Raw genomic sequence first — 19298 nt, 5'->3', positions numbered from 1 at the left:
ATTTGGTGTGATTTGAATTTCTCAGGTAATTTTGTTATAGTTATAGAGGCTAACTAATGTGATTACTTCCCCGTGATAGACTGTATTAAACCAATTTAGCTGCCTATTTTTTATTTGTTTTTTTCTTGCTGATGAAAAGCATTGATTGAACAACCTTAATCTGATCATTTTCCTCATGGATGCAAACTCATGCAGTGCATAGTCGACTCCTAACAGCTCCCCACACAACAGGAAGCCTATGTTCATGCCAATGAGGGTTATGAAGCAAGGCCCCCCACCATACGTCTTTCTACAGGGAAATTACTTGGTTACTCATAGTCAGTCAGGTTGGGCTAGAGAGAAGTGTTATTTATTCAATTAGACGGAACAGAAATAGCCTGCATGATAAACTGCATGAATGAAATTAGGAAGGAGCTGCCTTATCAACATAGGAAAGAATGGACAGGCAAACAATGGAAACATCAGTGTCATTGGAAATGCAGTGTTGTGTTTGGTCAAATGTCAGATCAATAAGGTTCTATATTTCATCTTTACAGATAGCAATGGCAGAGTGCATAGCTTATGTTTGCAGTTTCTTTTGAGCTGTGATGTGTTTTGTTTTGTTTTTTTAATTTTCTTTTTTTTTTTTTTTGGTTGTGTTTTATTACCTCCACCAAAGGGCAGGATATGCCTAGCGCTGAAATCCGCTCTGGCTCCTACTTTTATCCCCCGTCTCTACTGACCCACTCCTGTTTTCTCATAAAACTACTACAAAATGTGCTGCTTTTATGGGGTAGTCTGCAATTCATGAAAATAAAGAGAAAACTAGACAGTAGTACACAAATCATTGCATATGTGTATATGCATTCAATCTTGATAAGAGGATTCATGTAAACTATTTATCTTTGTTTTGAAGGAGAGCTCACAGTATAACCAACACATAACATAATACCTGTGAAAAATGTTAATTCACTTAGAAAACTGTCACCACAAGGATGCGAATGAGAGCATCGTTCTTAACTCAAACTGAGAAACGGGAATGTCAGTTTCACAACAAACAAGCTAAGAAGTAAACAAGATGAATGTATGTATGTTCATGTATGTATGCATATGTAAGTATATAAGTGGGTATTTACATTAGAAATCCTCAGTTCAGCCATTTGAGATGAATACTGTCAGTTTATCCAATAACGATAAAATAGAGTTTTCTATTTTGTGAGATTTAACTCACTAGGTTTCATTTCCTTTGCTCTCTTACAATCAAATAGCTTCTGAACATCTATTCTCATCCTCTGGTAAGTCTGGGGGGTTTACAGATACAGTCATCTGAGGTCTTATTGCAGCTATTCAGGGGCCAAACAGCCCTTTTTGTGGGGAATCTGCACCACCCGGTCCTATTTAGAGACATAGTAGGCCTTTACGATGTTTGTCCACTTGTCAGTTTTATTTAACATGCTATGTGGGAAGACAATAAGAATGGTGCCAGAGGGGGTCAGTTGGCTGATGGGTGCACAGGGGAAGCCTGATAAGCAGGATCAAAGTGTGGGAGATATTTGTACCCTGTTATGTAGGAAAGCAAAAGAAGCACCAGAAGTTTTTCTGCATTTTTTTAAAGCATGTTTTCTATATGGCATCTATATCTGTGCTGCTGATGACAAACATGATTTTAAATGATGAGTATATTACCGTTTTACGACAAATGGAAGCTTTTTGTAAAAAACTCATTTGGACTACCCTGCGTGACTAACCAGTGTAACTATAATGTTATCCTTTGTCAATGACATTTTTTTAACCTATCATTATTTTTTATTGATATATTCTTTATTTGCCTTTCAAATTCATTTATTTTTACTGTATTTTTGTAGACGTCAGCTGAACTGAATTTTAAGCATTTCTCTATGTATGGCCAGGTACCAATTTGGCTTAGGTTTCTCTCCAGTGTCCCTGTTAGCAGATCTGGAAAATGAGTCGTGACAAGGCCTCCCCTGACAGGTCCTCCATACGAAGAATAGTTTCAGTGCCAATGTGCCGCTCTGCTACACTAGCTGAAATAAATAATTGGAGTCTAATTAGAGATTTACAGTTGAACAGTATTAATTTTCAGGAATTCTGTTTTGTCTTGGGCGAATAACTATCTGGAACAACTGTCAGAAGTAAAAAACAAAGATAAAATCTTTAATAAAAGTGTTATCTTGGAAAATGTATAGACCGCAAGATTAATTGCGACATGTCTATGAGACAGAATGCACTTTATTGTCAATTCATGCAATGGCAATGACACAGCAGCTGAGATTTAAAAACCACCATGTTGCCAAAAGCAGATTAAAGTTCCCACTGAATGTGCTTGATAAAGAACTCGAAGGGATGGGACATTATGACAAATACCCTAAATGCCCTCAGCTAACATACGGACCAGTAGGGCTGCACGATTTTGCATAAAATGAGAATCACGATTTTTTTTGCTTAGAATTGAGATCACGATTCTCTCACGATTTTCTTTTCCAGTATAAATATTTATTGCACTTATTAACTGCACATCAACTTCGTAACAGTTGAGACTGAACATAAAAACAATAAATAAACATAAAAATAACAAATGTCTCACATTTTGCACAGTGTTGATGGGAACCATATCTTTGGTCAGGTGATAATAGCCTCCGTAATTTCTTTGTGCCTGCGGGAGTTCGACGGGTATAGGGAAGCGCTGTATAAGGTTGCCGTTATTGATGTTTGGGTGGTTGACCGCGACGGATTTTATCCAGTCACTTTCTCGTCATCCTCGACGTGCTCTCCGTTGTTTTTTACCTGCCAATTTTAGCAGCCAGCTTCTGTATCACGTGGTATAAGGCTCCGCCCTTGTCATTTGTTGAGCAGGAAGAGTGAGCGCTTGTTTTCATGCAGATTACGTCCCGGATCAAAATGCGGTACAATCGTCGTCGTCTTTTTTAAAAAAAATTTTTTTAAATCGTTGTCATTTGGAAATGAGATCGCACATAAGTATGAATTGAGATCGTGATTTTCTAACGATTAATCGTGCAGCTCTACGGACCAGTGATCTTATTTATCTGGATCTGTTGCATGTTCATTGTGTCCAATTCATGCTGTATGTAGGTTAAGCTTCGTGCTAGGTGATTATTTGGGAAAGGGGTTTTCTCCAGTTGGCAGAAAACCTCTTGTTCTCTGCATGCTGTCAACCGTAGCTTGCTATTTGTATTGAAGTGCTTTTCTGTTGGTAACAATGGCTAACAAAAGAGTGTTAGTCAATAGCCCACTCTTTAATCAACAGTGGTGAGCTCACAGGAAATGAATTTGAAGCAAACATGTTAAGGTTATAGTCTTCAGGGTTACTGTGTCCAACAGCAGGATGTTAAATCAATCAGTGATACATGGACAATATTTGGATGATCTGATATTTGAATTCAAATTAAATTTACTATGACAACTTGGAAGAACGGCTTATGTTTTTCTTTATCTGGTTTCCAAATGTTGCACATTATCCAATGGCAGCCTAGTGTGTTCCATTAAAAGTTTTAAAAAATGTTTCCATGAAGCACAACATCCTTCAAGGAACCCATATTAGTTCACAAATCTTGCCAGACCAGAGTGAGCAAAATACAATTTGTGGGCTGGCTTAGCAAAGCTAATGCATCCTGCTGATAAGTGTTGCTTATCGGAAGAGAATCATGGTAGTTTGTATGTTTGCGAACCCAAGACGTAGTCTGTCATAGTCTAGATCGTAATCATGTTTTGTTTTCTGTCTCTTTTGTGATTTAAAAACTCTGGAGAGAGATTTTAAAATACTTTAGTTAGACCTTGGTCTCAGGTCTCATACTTGAGAATTTGCTGCTTTGTGATCTACTTAATTGTAAACAGATGTTTCTTTTTTCTTTTTTCTTTTTTAGAAAAACATGATGTTTTCATCTTGGACACTTGGACACTTATCATTTTTGTCATTTTTATTCTAAACATGTGATTCTTTCATTCCTTTCCATTTTATTTAATTCATTTACTTATTTGGTATGTGGTTGGGAGAAGAGAGTAATAACAATACCTAAGTAGGTTATTATTGTATAGTTAGTCTTAAACCTAGAAGAAAATTCCTCAGTGAGTTTATTAAAATGGACCCATTTTGCTACTGTTACTATTATAAACACTCATTACACTGAAAAATGTGACATTACCAATTATTTCTGTAATGCAATGGATGCTAGAAATGCACTCTTTTATTCCTACTACAATGATTATCTTAATGATTAATATTAGATATTTTATTTTTCCATTTTGGACTTCTTATTTCTCAAACCTTTTTTAGATAATATGGCTAAAATCACAGGCTTGCATAAAGTTGTGTGGTGTTTCTGTAATCAGGTCTCATTCAGTCACTATAGTTCATCCCAACACCCCCTACATCTAGGCATGGGTTGTGGCTGCTGATTGGCTCTGAATGTAAAGGGCGACAGTTTGAGTCTATGACCGGTGTCTGTTTTTCTAAGTCAACTGCCACTACCCTGCTCTGATGTCTCGTTACAGCAGGCTGCTGGACAGTGACAACTGACTAGCTGGTTGCCCCTGCTGTGTGGCTCTGCTCAGTGATTTTCTGCTGCTTGGTACTGCACCAAAAGTGGCTCCACTCCAACAAACTGGCATTCCTACTTCCCCTTGCAAAAGTGTGAGGCTGTGTCCACATTTAACTCTCCCTCTGGGCTTGATATTATATAATGTAATCCACTGGTGCTTTGTAGCTGAGACCCAAATGCATCAGTGCACCCATATGTGCTGACATAAACACCCACATTCACTCTGTGTGAATATTGACATGTAGCATAGGCCACATTCATCATTCAGAAGAGGAAAAATTGGATCGTCACTGTAGTGGGCAAAGTAGTGACAGATAAGACAAATACAGAAGTAACAGCTTTTAATAAACTAAAGAAGTCACTTCTCTATTTTATTCTATGCATTGCATTGTTCTGTTATTTGCTTTTCACACTTTGAAATACTTGGATAACAACAAGATTTGTAACTTGTTGTTTTCTCACTAGATGCATAGATATATTACTGTCAATTTATCTTATGTTCACATAGAATATGAATTATGTCTTATCTCTAAGCTCCCACTTTGTCACTGCCCATAAGGAAACATTGGCCTCAGCTCAGCAGCGGGTGGGGATCAGTGACAGTGTCTGCAAGGATGGAGGTGGGGCTTTTAAAACGCTCACAGCATATGCAAGCAACAACATAACTGTCAAGTTATGTGAGCAGAGCACTGACAGCTGATGTTCAAAACCGCCACTGAAAGGGAAGAATTAGTGTGTCTGTAGTCATTTTTAGCAAGTGTGGAAGTTGCCTAAACTCTTACAGTTCTTTGAAGAACATACAACTGTTGTTTTCAGTACAAGACATTTGTATTTACTAATGAAAATATGTAAATGTAACATTGTTATCTACTGTCTTGACAGGGTTTTGTGTTGGCTGTGCTGAATTCTGTGCAGAAAGGATTGGAAGCTACCCCATCTGTTTAAATATTTCCTGCACATACCGTTGTTTCACATGTGCATGCTGAGCGGTTATATACACAAAGGAAAAAAGCAAATGCTCCAACAAATCCTATACTGAGTTGATGTAGAGAGACCGGAACTGCATTCATTCTTGTTATGAAAGGGAGTATTCCACGTGACCAGCTTTCATTGTGAATATTTTTGTGCTTTGTGACACTTTATTCTGTCAGAGCTCAGCTTTGCACCCAATTGACAAGATGAAGCTTATCTTGCACTCGAACAAAAGAGAGATTCAGTCTCTCACTTGAAGCTATTACAAAGCTATTTCCTTTTCACACAGGTTTCAACCTTGTCACCTCAGATACCTGGACTTGATCTTAGATGCCTTTTCACATGGTTGGAAAGTGTGAGGCTGCAGAACAAAGTAGAACGTTAGCTGGTCAAACTCTGGAAGGATTTTAGGGCAAAGGCTTTTGAGCCGGTTGAGCACGGTGAGGTCGCGCTGCTAGGGAATCAGCACTTACAGCTGCAAATTTTTTGCAAGGAGCATTCATCGTCTCCCACTGAAGTGCTGGATGACGCTGTGTATGTTTTGTTGCAATTTTGTTTTTCAGATTAATTCTAAAATTACTCAGCCGCTAATAAGTGTCAACATATTTCCTTGATGATTTCTTTATATATACCTTTGTAAATTATAAACATATTTTGAGGTAAAGTGTACTTGCTGTGTGCTCGAAAAGCTGCTTTGTTTGAACTAATGATCAAAATAACTTGAAAAGATATTGCAGCTTCTGTAGCAGGTCATTTACATTAAATAGTCTCTTGCTTTTGCAAGGTAGCAAAAGGCCTCAAAGGCTGCATGTAAAGTAAGCCTTCTCTGCTGTCGAAACACGGCTCACAAGAGACGCGTCTGCGAAAAGCTCCATAAAGAAAGTATCTTTGACTTGCTAAATCTAGTAGAGTCTGTTCCCAAACCCTAAGTACCATTTGCTTGTTAGTTTGGGGCAGGTCAATGACACACAGCGTTATTTTAGAGGCATGACAGCGCAGTCCAGCAGGATCGGTTGGCTGTGGTGTACTATGTCTCCCCGATTCATTTCACTTCACACTGACTATTGCTTCATCAATCAGACTGCAGGCTGCACAGCTTATGTCAGTAATGCAGAAGTAACAGATTGCTAAGGTCTGGATTTTAATCAGAAAAGGAAGGTAGGTACCAAGCACAGACGCTGCAGTGGGTCTCCTGTAACTGAGACCATTGGAAATATATATACTGTGCCATTTTCCAGTTTAAGCTGAGCGAGCACCTTCACTCCCATGCCAGTTATTTTCCGATCCCCTTATGTAGACCAGATTTTTCCCTATGTTTGTTTGGTGATAAATATTGTCCCTATAAGGATCATTTTTTGCTGATAAAGAAATAAACATGCTAAAATGGGGGACAGGAAATAGCTGTACCACAGCGTTCACATATATTAAGATAATTCATGTAATACATCACCAAAAAATAATATTTTCACAGTTAAATTTTATTTTAGTGGCTCTATATTGTAGTGGTTTACAGATTGCCCTGGTTCGATCCTCCCTGGTTCATCTGGTATAAAAATCGACAAAACCAAATCAAACATGTGGAGCTCTGTGCTGCAGTGACCCCTTGTGAATAAGGCAGCGGTTGAAAGTAGTTGTCACTAATCATTATTTGGTTATAGCACTGAGGCGTCTTTTTATTACGTATACTCTTTATTTATACATGCTCATGCTACAGTATTGTTTGGTCTGGGATTTTGGTCCATTGTTAGGTGGTTGCTAAGCAACGTGATAAAGTCATAATTTATCGTGGCTAAAAAAAGGTTTGGATTTAAATGACATGTTATTGCAGCAAAATTAAAGTGTTACACTGCTTTTCTAAGCTGCTATAGGTTAATAAATGCTACAAATAGGTCATGTTAATGCTTTGGTTGGCAGTTGTTAGGCAACATGCTGATGTCATAATATCTGATATTGACAAGATCTTTCAGACCTTTAGATGTACCTATGTGGCTGTTTTGGTGCTCAACTTGACCGTGGTTACAGGCAAACAAGCAGAAATTTCATGTGTTTTAGCAAGATTTCCTACTGGAAAGTTGACTTCTGCCATTAATCACGTTTCAGTAAATGCACTATGATTTTCTCAGCACCTTTAGCGTCACACCATTATCCTTTACTAATGGCTGTTTTATTTCAGATTTCTTTTCTTTCAAATGCACATTCATGCACTGAACAAGAACAGAGAATTCTCTGAGGGAATTTCTGTGTCGCTACAGAAGGAGAAAATTCCTAGACAAAAACAGGAAGGTGATCGATGCAGACATCAAACTTGTCTGTACCTTATCTCTACCTTTCTGAATCCCACAATGCCAGCTGTCTGCAGACAAGCAAACCATTGTACTCCTCTTTCTAACAAGCAGTCTTTCTAAAAACATGTCTGTAGCACTTTTCATAAGAGCAAACCTCTACTGCAAGCCTCTTCATCATACCAAGACATGCGGTCTTATATCTAGTTGTAAAGCATTATTGCTTTGCTTTTGAGCAAGATATATACTATGCAACAGAAAATCCCATTATAGCTTTAGGATTGGATTAAAAATCTTTTTCTTACTGGAGAGGATTTCTGAAAATCTATGTCATTATTTCCATGTATCATGTCTGTCCCAAGGCAGCCCATCCTTAACAAAGGTCAACTATTGAAAGTTTATCTTCAAACAAGATAACATCTTCAAAGTTCTGGGGCACGTTGTTATCTCAGACCACCAGCATGTTTTCTTTGATCTGACTCCCTGTGGGTCTCCCCATATGGGGGTGGGGGGAATGACAGTTTTCACTTTTCATTTCTGCCTCAGCAGATGACCTTCTAGTTACTTAAAATAGTGAGCCCTTGTCTGCTTTAAGGACGAGCATCATTGGGGGGATTTTCCTAAAGCTTTGAAAATTGTAGTCATGTGCAGTCATGTATGTGGAGAAATGTGTTTCATCCCTTATTACTTAGAACTGAGATGTTTGAACTGTAAGCCATGAAAAAAAAAAATCGCATTGTAAGTAGTCAATAGGAGTAAATACAAGTATAATCTAGTGATTTTCAGCATAGTTTTAATGTTTTTTTTCCCAGTTTGCCAAAATGTCAAAGAACAAAGGCCTCATAAAGCAGGGCTGAGGTGGGCTCAAACTGCCAGACTTTGAAGAAGCAAATGATTTCTGGTTGCTTGATCCTGTTTGCAGAGTGTTGACAACATCTACACAATACACCCTGCAGGGCATTGATCACCTGTGTGAAATGGCTATATGATGCCTGTCAGAGATTATCTTCTCTTTTTCGTTGTAGCGGCTCATCATCACAGCGGCATCCCGAGGCCTCCAGTTCAGCACCACGGGCAACTTGCTACCTGGGGGCTTTTGCAAGCTTCTCTTTTATCTCTACGCAATTACGTTTGATCTCATAGATTAAAATATGTCTGGGCGTGTCTGTGTTCTTTAGATTGTAATAGAAAAGAAAATATTTCCGCTCAGTACGAAAGTGTGTATTTTAAGATTTGCGTCATGAGACTGACGCTTCACAGTCAACAAATCCGTAAAAATTGTTGATGATCGGGTTTTGTGTAGAGCTTCAGTGCAAATTTTAGTTTGTGTTTTGGCATTTGCAATGTTACTAGTGGGATTTTTTTATGTTTCAAATTCTGAGCATTATAATTAGGGTATGCTGCATGTAGCCTGAATTCCTTCTTTATCAATATTTTAATATAGTCCAAAGATTATGCTGCAGCTGCAGACAGCTGTTGTGGCTCTTTAAATGCACATTTTTTATTTTCTATATTATCATTTTTCCAAACCACAGCATCCTTTATTTCTCTTGGTTTTTCTGTCCATCTGCTGTGCAGACTTGTACACATCATCTTCTAACTTGCCCCGAGTAGTTGATGTTTGTGCTAATCTTCAATATACATGCTTTCAGATTATCTTTTCTACATGACTGTGAAACGGTCAGTGGACCACAGTTTTCTTTGTCTGATTAGTCAATTCTGTGCCATTAAAATGTTTTACTTAAATTCTAAAATTCTCTCAATTAACCTCTTATAATTCTTAAATTTGAGACCATTCAGTGTCTGTGTGAATTCCGAGGTAGTGCTGTGTGTTCCAAAGCAGTTCCTGACAACTTTGTTTTTGTGTTGCTTCTGCGAAGGAGTGACAACAGATTATTGGCTAAGAGTGGAGAAAATCAAGACCATGATAACTTAATTAGCTTAGAGACTTTACAAGCTTACAAATACACACAGATGAACTCTTATGAGCTTATTCTGCTGGACGTTTTGAATAGTTGCTAGCAGGGCGTTAGGTTATTTTGGCCTTCATGCCAGTGAGGGTGGCAGACACGCTCAGCTCTGGTCTTGTCGCACGAAGAAGTAACAACAAGATCTTCTGACGTAGTGGTTGATGGAAAGGCCTGCAGGGCAGAAATGTTCAGTTTCTAATGTGATTTAGCCATCAAATGTGATCCTTTTTTTAGGGTTAATTGAGTCATGTGAGGTGCATTTAATTAGAGTTATCCGCATTCAAACGTGAGTCCTGTCATCAGCCGACAAAAGTATCCAAGCGCTTGCAAACTAAAACACGTGACTGAGCTAATAAATGATCTCCCTTATGCTGACAGCGTGATGAGATGTGGGTTGGAGCATAGCAACAGTACCTCAGGGCAGGTTGGACGGCACAAGGATCCTCTTGTAGTCGCCATTCCCTCTCTGTGAGCCGCTGGCACATTTGTTTGTCATGCGCTTCTCTGTGACAATAAGTTTCCCATGTCTTCTTTTCTATTCTTTGACTTTGTGTCTTCATTGTGAATTAGTAGAAAGATTTGTTTTACTCTCAGCAAAGTCCTTTTTATGTGTTTGATAAATGTTTTACACATCCACAAATTGGTCCCAGACCCAACCCCCAAACCAATTTTTAAGGCAATCGTTACACTATATGGCTATGTCTGTTTGTGTGTGTGTCTACACACGTGTGTGTTGTCCTCTTTTCAAAACAGAAACTTTCATTGCTTGCATTTGATGTAAATTCTAGCTATCAAAATAAATAATAACATGGGTCACACTTTCTGGTCACTGCATTAATATTTGCAGTTTTTAAAAAACTACCTATGAATTAATTCAAGTGGTCACATGTTTGAGACTCGTAAGTGCTTCACAGCTTTGACTGCATTCGTGTTGTGTGTCAGCTGAAAATGCCGATGAGCTGTACTTTGGCTGGCTTAAAGGGTTTGCGTGGAGGAGAACAACTGGCAAGATCCATGATAATAATGTAATAAGGATGTTTGGTCTGGCTGAGATAATGGATTTCATCTTGACTCCTGCTCTACACTCTGCCACATTTCAAGTTTTTGCTGCTTTATAGATCCATGTTTCTGCCCTGCTTCTTGCCCTGCCCCGCTTCACAAAAGCATTGCTCTGATGACATGAAGGATCTTTTTTGTTGTTGTCTTTTTTATTGCAGGTGACGTGTTTGGTTAAGGTGATTTAGTTCTTATATTGGGCCACAGTAGTTGTGGAAATGTATACCGCCGTGTGTTTCTGGATGTAATACTGGATCGCAGTTATGGGCAATGCGGTTTTACTGTGACGTGTTATTTATAACCGCTGGCTAAGAGTGGGTGTTATAACGCAGAGTCTCTATGATGGAGCAGCTGGACTGTGGGGGAGAAGGAGGGAGAAGGATGGAGGATGGGAAGCATAGCCGAGAGACGGTGGAGAGAGCAAACATTAAAGCTGGTTGTTTATTTGGGGCCTCTATTATTTACCCTGACAAATAAAGTTATGTGTATGCAGTGCTGTTGTATAGCTCTCCTCCTTGGGCAGCCTCTAGAATCAAGTGTGTCTTTATTCTGTTTCGTGTTTCTTTGAAAACTGCATTTAAAAAAGAATTTCTAAGTAAAAGAATAAAAGTACTCCTCTATGAACAGGTATTTAACAGGTATGCTTCAGACTTTGACTTTTGACAGTTTCAGCAGCACAATTGACAACTTAAAAACTACAAAACAGTTCCAGCAAGGATAGAAATGATTTTTAACCCTCGGAGGCTTTAAGTCAAAAAAGGGACCCTTTTTTGACTTAAAGCCTCCGAGGGTTAAATCATTATTTTTAAACTGAGCTGTAAACTATTTTTTTCTTCTTCACAACTGTGACTGCATTTGTGCTATGTATTAATTTTAGACATCACAAATTTGTACATCTACAGTTCTGTGCAAGAGTCTTAACCCACCTCTTCTTTCTTTATCGTTATGATATTGCAGGAAAATGGGGAATATGTGCAGGTATTTACACCTATTTTCCTGCATTGCATCGACACTGTCAATCAAATGTTCTCCAGATAATAATGCATGATTGATCACATCCTGACAGTAATTTTTTGTGGTCATATTTCCATCAGTTTTGAAAAGATCCCCAGCGCCACTGACTGAAACGCAGTACTAAACCATGACAGAGCCTCCACCATGTTTTACATTTGGCTCTAGGAACTCAGCTTTTCCTCTCTCCACCATTCTCTGTACACACTGACAATAATTTGACCCAAAAATTTCAAATCTCCGTAAGACTTGTTGCCAGTGATTTCCAATGCAGTTTCTGTGTAATTTGGCTTAACTCAGCCTTTTCTACTGTTTCCCTTCCTTAAGGATGACGTCCAGCCTTCCACTGATACCATTTTTGATGAGACTTAGTAAACAGTAGACAGATTAACTGAAGGGCCAGATGAATCTCTCAGGTCTTGTGTCAGCTCTTTCTTTTTCCGTTTCTTAAGGATATGACTTTTAGATATTTCTCATCTGCTGCAGATAGTGTTTTTATAGGCATGCCAGGCCTTTTTTTTTAGCCTCCACTTGTTTCCTTAAATTTTTAAGGACACATTCATACCATGCCAAGATATGCCAGGTTTGTAGCTAATAACCCTTTGGCTACCACCTTGTTTGTCCAAAAATACTATTTTATGCCTGTCAAACTGTGTTGTCTTTGATGCTTTTTTTTATAGATTCAACTAAAACATTTAAACTATGTTAATAGCCTAAAGATCCAATTTTAAAAAAAAATCAAAGTTGGTTCTTTGCCCAGTTGTCTGTCATGTGTGGACACAACACTGATTCATCCCTTGAATCAGGTGCTTTTTTGTATGCTTGATTCACAGGCTAGTGGCTTAACAAACAACAACAAGAAAAAAAAATTCCTCTGAAAATGGTCAAGTACAAGGGCAAGTATGAAAAATGAAAATAAAGCAGCCAGTGTCTTAAGGAAACCTTTGAAAGACCTTCAAAAATGCTGGATAACTTTTTTGTTCAGCACCACTTTAAATAATTACAAGAAAGTAATAATTACTTTTGCTCCTTGAAAGTAAAATATTAAGAAATGAGGGATGGTTCAAGACTTAAAATATATATATATACCTTTTGTGCCAATAGATGTTTTAAAGGAGAGTGCCATGTTACTGCCATACTAAATACTTTCCAGAACTCTTTCTAGTAGAACACAGCATTTAAAGCCTGAAGGGTAGAATATACGTCAAACTAACAGTTTGCATGAGAATAAGGGAAAAATCTATATATTTAATCTCCTGACTGTCAACAGCAGCTGGTTCAGACTCATGAACTCAGTTGAAACTAATAAATATGATCTGGTTTAAGTATTAAACAACTGGTAAGCGGCCCAGCAGTCATGCTTTAGTACAAACAGATATTCAGTTCAGATCATGGTTTGTTTGTTGAATAATTGCTAATTCTTTCTGAAAGTTCATCCAGACCTTAGCGACCAGTTTTACCGCTAAGATTAAGATCTGAATACCAGCTTTCAAGAAGCATTGATCTCATAACTCACTTTATGAAATTAGCATGTGTAAAATGAAAAATAAGTAAATAAACATCATGTGAGTATTGTTGATAATCGCATTAGAAAGGTTATCACGAGGCAGCTGGTCGGTTGAACCAGTCAGTGATAGTGCTTCACACATGTCTGTAAAGTCTGTACTGTGAACTACAAAAGCTTTTAATTTAGCATAAAGTTAAAAAAAATAAAGGAGATGCAGTGAAACGATAGATAGATAAATAAATAAATAAATAAGACGTGCAGAAGGAATGCTGGGTAAACACGCAGAAAGTGCGAGCAAATGCTTTTGACAGATTTCTTTGTTCCTTAATCCTTAAAGAGTATTTTATTCTGAGCATTCACGACCTTCACAAACAGTGTTTACACTTTTAAAGCCATATTTAAAGGCAGCTTGGATATTTTTCTTTAGTGATGAGACAAATCAGCCTTTCCTCGTGTTCTAACAGCTATTTATTATCATTTAAATAATATATAAACTATGTGGAATATTTTGGTAATGCAAAAAGTGCTGGATTTGAATCTATAACTTGTCTTCAAACAGGTTGTTTTCATCATTTTACACTGCGTTAAGTGAATAGGAGCTGCTTCTGCTTATAAGAAGAAATGCATCTATCAATGAGAAAAGCCTCTGCATATTTTGTCAAATAGCGGTTAGCAGTATTCATGCCGGATTAACACTCGTGTCCCCCAAAAGACATTCAAAGTACTCGCAGTGTTACATGACATGTTGTTGCCGTGTTTCCTTTCTGTTTTGTATTCTCAAGGTAAGACTGCTCTGAATGGTGGGTGGCACTTCGGTTTCCTTACAGGAAGTGCTGACGTTAATGAATGGTAATTTTTCCTCAGAGGAAAGAGTGGGTGACACGAGTTCATTGAATTAACGTGCCAGTTTATTTCGAGACCCCAAAACCTCTGAGCAGAGCTTTAAACCCACCCGTTTGTAACTCTGTAAAACCCTGGTGTGACTGTGACGGGCTGAAAGAGGACATCAAACACACAGATGATGTTTCAGGGCCAGTGCAAGCGGGAGTTGTAGTGTTGTTTATGTTCCCTGAAAGCTGGAATCTAGTGCACCTTGGCTCACAAGCGAAATTAATCGGACCGTGTCAGCAGAGAAGGATGTCTGTTATTTGGATTGTTTGGTCTCTTTTCACACATACGCAGAGAGTACACGCAGAGCTTTTCTCTATTTTGAAGCTCAGAGCTTTCTGGGCGCTGCATATCCCTGGGAGAACACTCTGTGAGGGTTTAGCTGTATTTCTTTTTTGTTGATTTGTCCTATAATCGAGACTTTTTTAAGAGCTCGTTGAGTGGTAGGGATACTTTGAAGCTTCCCCCTGCTTAGAAGTCAGTCTCCTCCAAGGATTTAGCAGTCCACTTTAGCACTTTGTGTGACTGGCATTAATATCTGTGACATATATTGGTTGGACAGAGCCTGCTAATTTGCTTTTAAGACAACAAATGTTCAGTGGCTGTTTCAATTCACCTGTAATCAGAAGAAGTGGGAATAAAGCAGTCCTCCTCATTATGTTGTTTTTGCCCTTTGTGGGGCATTATCGAGAACCTTGTGCAGCTGGTTTAAGAAAGGGATTTGATTTATTTGTTTTTAGCCGTTGTGCAATGCTAGCTGGAACCTCTTCGCTTGGATTTGTATCCAGGCGTTCTGAGCTCATAAATTTGCATTGAATCTGCACAGCGGGTGAAGTTGTTCATTGTGTGTTTGCCAGTAATGTGTGAATATAGTTGGGGGGGTTTTCACTTAACTTGCCGTCCAGTTGCATTTTGTTTGGTATCTTAGAGAGCAGAAGCAAACCGTGGATGTCGGAAATAACTAATGTATTTAATTTCCAATTAATCAGTGAAATGAGAGGCTGGTGTTGGTGTGGCGTTGGATTGAATTAGTCGAACTGCTTTTCTTTTTTTTCCGTTTTGCGTGTGCGTCAGAGAGCGAATATGAGAGAAGCACAGGAAAAAATTTACTGGCAGTACAGTTTGCAGTAAATTTATATTGGACAACAAAAAGCTTGAGTGACTGTGAGAATGGCTTTGAAGATGGAGCAAAGGTTATCCTTCTTTTCCAAAAGAATGACAGTACAAATAAAAGAGACTGGCAACTGATAATCTTTGATGGATGAGCGAAGGCAAAAGTCAAGTGCATTTGTGCGTTTGCTTCTTTATTCTCATAAACAAAGACTACAGATAAGCAGCAGGAACACTTTTGCAGTTCAAATAAAAACTGCAAATTAAGTTTTAGACCAGCCAACAGGCACAAGGAACTAAAACATTTTATTTTGCAAATGCTGTGTTTGTCAGAACTTTTTTCCTATTTATCTGGATTATATTTTGCCCTTCCTTGTTTTCTGAAACAATATAAAAACGTGTGAGTCATCCAACTGAGATATTATCCTTTTGTATCAATTCCAAAGGCTTTTTCTCTCAATTAGTACTACTGTTTCCAGAAAACCAAGCCAAAAGTGCTTCATAGTTTCTGTTATGGGAAAAGAAACACATTAGAGGACATTAAGTATAAGGATCATTTTGAGCTACGATAATAATCTGCAGTAACTGCTTCAGTAAACCTCTCTGGTGGTATAAACAGCACTTTAGTCTCTCTTGCTGCATAGTGATTTTTGTCCGTTATGGCTGTGGGTAATTTATGACGTCAAGCCACTGCTGGTATTAACATGTGATTCTTTAATAACAAATCACGGAAGGATTTCTAAGTGACATTTTTCTCCACTCTAACTTTCAGCTGGCCTTACAGTCTTGCAGAGGTTTCAGTAAGTTTACTTTAATTTGAGTCACAACACCATCAGTGTGCGCTGTATGTGAAAAGATGCACATTACAAGCAGAGCTGCAGAGGTGATGAGTCAAGTGACAAGTTTCCTATATGCAGTGACGAGTTGAAATATTCTAGACAAAGCCTTGAGATGAAACGGTTTGATTGAAGCTTCTGCTTTGAGAGAGACAGCGTTTTGCCTACACGCCTCAAGTGGAAGCAACTTTTTAAGGCATTAATGGCAGTGAGCTTGAAGAAAGAAAGGCAGGAGTGCAGAGGAGCTAAGAAGAAGACTTATCCAGACTGTAAAATAAAGATGTCACATTTTTGTCTAGAGCCAACATGTGGCGTCCTGATGTTTTGCTTCTTCAGGGTACAACCAGTGGTAGTTGTCTCAGTCGTCATGATTTGATGTGTTTTTACATATTAATGGATGAAAGGCATGGCCTTTAGGTGGTAGTTTAGATAAAGCAACTGACATTTTTCAGCCATTTAAATGAAACCTGAGTGAACATTTATAGAGCCTCCCATTGGTTCAGGTTTGAAGCATGACTACTCAAAATCTTACTTTAAAAGAGCTGTTTCGACTGTGGTTTTACTCTGTGGTAACTATTATTGTTAATTATTGTTATCAATAACTTGCAGACTGGATGTTTTAGTAAATTATACTGTATATAATTTTTCAAATTCATTAAGGATGTGGTTCATATTCTGACAATTTGTTTTAGAATGTGAGCCAAATGTGTTTTGCTCACCAAAATCTTTCAGATATTCAAGTAGACTGGATTCAGCCGTATCCCTGTAGTGACAACTGAAGTGCTAATTAGCCGTGCCAAACAAGCTGTGTTGTTGTTTACACGCAGCACCCGTTGAATGACGCTCTTCTGTTAGCAGGTGATGCTAATTTATGCTCTGTATTTTGTCGTGTTTTACAAACGTAGTATTTTTTAGCGCCTTTATGTACTGCTGTGGTTATAAAGTTGCAATGAACTCTAGTTTTCTTCTTCTTCTTCTTCTTCTTCTTTTTTTGTAGTAATCATTTAGGGAATTGAACCTCTCTTAATTCTCTCTAAATCTGATTTCTGGCAACACTGTTGTTTTTTGTCTTTTTAAATGCATCAGCTTCAAAATCCCCACATAGTGAAAGAACCTTTCAGGCTTGGGAAGAATGTTCAAAAATTATGCTATTATGTTGACATGTCCAGTTCATCTGGAATAAAGTCAAATCTGTTCAGTGGACTTTCCCTTTTTCATGCTTTTTGTTAAAGCTCTTGTCCTTGTGAAAAAAAGAGAGCTTCCTCAGAAGCGCCCAAGTTTGACTCACTTCCTCCTTTTGGTCTCTGTCTCTTTCTTTCTTTCATTCTCTGTCTCTCTCTCTCTTTCTGTCTGTCTCAGGTTTGTGGTGCTCCTTTTTAGAGTTTCCTGCTCTTACATGGTAACACAGAGCTGAAGGTAAGGTGGATTTTATTTATTTAATTACTTGAAGCCAAAGTGAGGTTGGTGATGAAATAGCAGTGACATGTTACAGTGAGCTTCCTGTACATGGAAGAAAATGGCAAAGGCAGAACGGCTGACTTGCTTTTACAGTATATTTAAGGTTCACGCCAGGATGTTTGTATATTGAGGTCAAAGTAAAGCTGTTGCTTGGGAGCATTTCACTTTTTCTTGGAGATGAGAACTGAGGTGCTACTGGTTGTCAAACCCTGTTTGCAGCCATGTCTTTAAAGATCTGTTGAACACACTAAAACACCAGTTTGTCCCACTGTCTTCTGACAGCACAGCAAACACTCTTTTAAGCTGCAGCTCCCATTATGTTCAGCATTGGTCTATTTATATGTTTGTGAAATACAGGTTGGTGTAGAAAGAAAGTCCTACACCCACGATGGGTGTCACAGAAAGAGGTGGTAGAAAAGTTTTGTGCTCTTCCTGTCGGCTCCTCCTCCAATCAGCTGATTTGCAGTTTTGGGCTGATGCTCTCTGCTGATTCCTTTACAGATAACATGTGTAGGTTATTCATTTAAAAAGCACTTGACTGTCTTTTCAAAAATCAGTCTTTATGCCTTTTGTGTGCTTGTAGTTTTCTTTCACACAGGCAATCGGAGAATAGTTTCTTGACATTTAACATGCAAAAAATGCTTATAATGCTTTTATTTTATTTTATTTTTATAAATTTTGCTTATTTTGAAAATATAGCTGTAAAGGTCAGCAGGTGAACTCTAGGACACAATGAGAACCATAAGAGCACAGGAACAGTAGAATAGGCTTTGTGTCGCCAGATTGTGTCGACAGATTGAGTGGAATTACCTTTTTGACCCTATTTCACCTTGGTCTACAAAGACATATAGTCAGTTAGCAAGCATGCATGTGAGCCCAGCTATTAGGCATTTATGACATCCACATGCACAGGAAAAGGCTTTTGAGTCGGGTTTTTGTTTTGTTTTGTTTTTTAATCAAGTTAATTTATTGTCTAATTGACACGTTTTCTTGTACAGATGACAAGAGGTCACTTGTGGAAGTCATGGGATATTTTTGTGCAGGGAAATGGCTACCGTTATTATGCTTTATCTGTAGCAAAACGCATGTTTTCACATGTTCTTTATGAGGGAGTGCAGACTAACAAGGTAAAAAAAAAGCTCTTCAATCGGTATAACGTGGACAAGATATGTGACAGAGACATAAGCTACAATGGAACAAAAAAGAGCAATGACAAAGAAGAGGATGAACATTTTTTCCTTTTGTTTTTGTTTTTTTGTTTTTTGATGCAATGTGTAGTATCAATTACATGTACGTGGATATAAAAACTATACATGTACTGTCAAGCAGAACCACTGACACCACAGGCACCTACAAATACACACATGCACACGCAAACACTCACACACATACACCACAAACTTCCCGCGTACTCATATCTCTCAGTCTTTTACTGACAGTGACTGTGCCAGTTTTGAGAAGGGTGAGTGGGTGTGCTGACTGGAAACAAGCAGCAGTGACCCAATACAAAGCCCTCTCAACCAAGCCATAACCCTCAGTGTGGAGTTGTTGGCTCCACAGAGGAGCATGTTTAAGTCCTCAACATGTTCAGTGAAGGAGAAAGCGACCCAAGCGGGCCGGGCAAGTGACCTGGATCTTCAGTCGTAGAAGGA

General features: G+C 38.4%; 1 protein-coding gene across 2 annotated transcripts in view; it reads left to right on the top strand.

Moving 5' to 3' along the window:
- stat5a (signal transducer and activator of transcription 5a) overlaps nt 1-19298 on the top strand; it is a 53277-nt gene that overhangs the window by 16799 nt on the left and 17180 nt on the right. Inside the window, exon 2 of one of the 2 annotated variants that reach the window (XM_026164382.1) lies at nt 17548-17604. The exons of the other annotated variant lie outside the window; for it this stretch is intronic. The gene's annotated coding sequence lies outside the window, so the exon portion shown is untranslated. The remainder of the gene's footprint in view (nt 1-17547; nt 17605-19298) is intronic. 2 annotated transcript variants of the gene reach the window in all.

Source organism: Astatotilapia calliptera, chromosome 4 (genome assembly GCF_900246225.1).
Source record: "Astatotilapia calliptera chromosome 4, fAstCal1.2, whole genome shotgun sequence".
Classification (NCBI taxonomy): domain Eukaryota; kingdom Metazoa; phylum Chordata; class Actinopteri; order Cichliformes; family Cichlidae; genus Astatotilapia; species Astatotilapia calliptera.
Note: the sequence above shows the minus strand (reverse complement) of the source record. Positions and strands in the feature narration are given on the sequence as shown.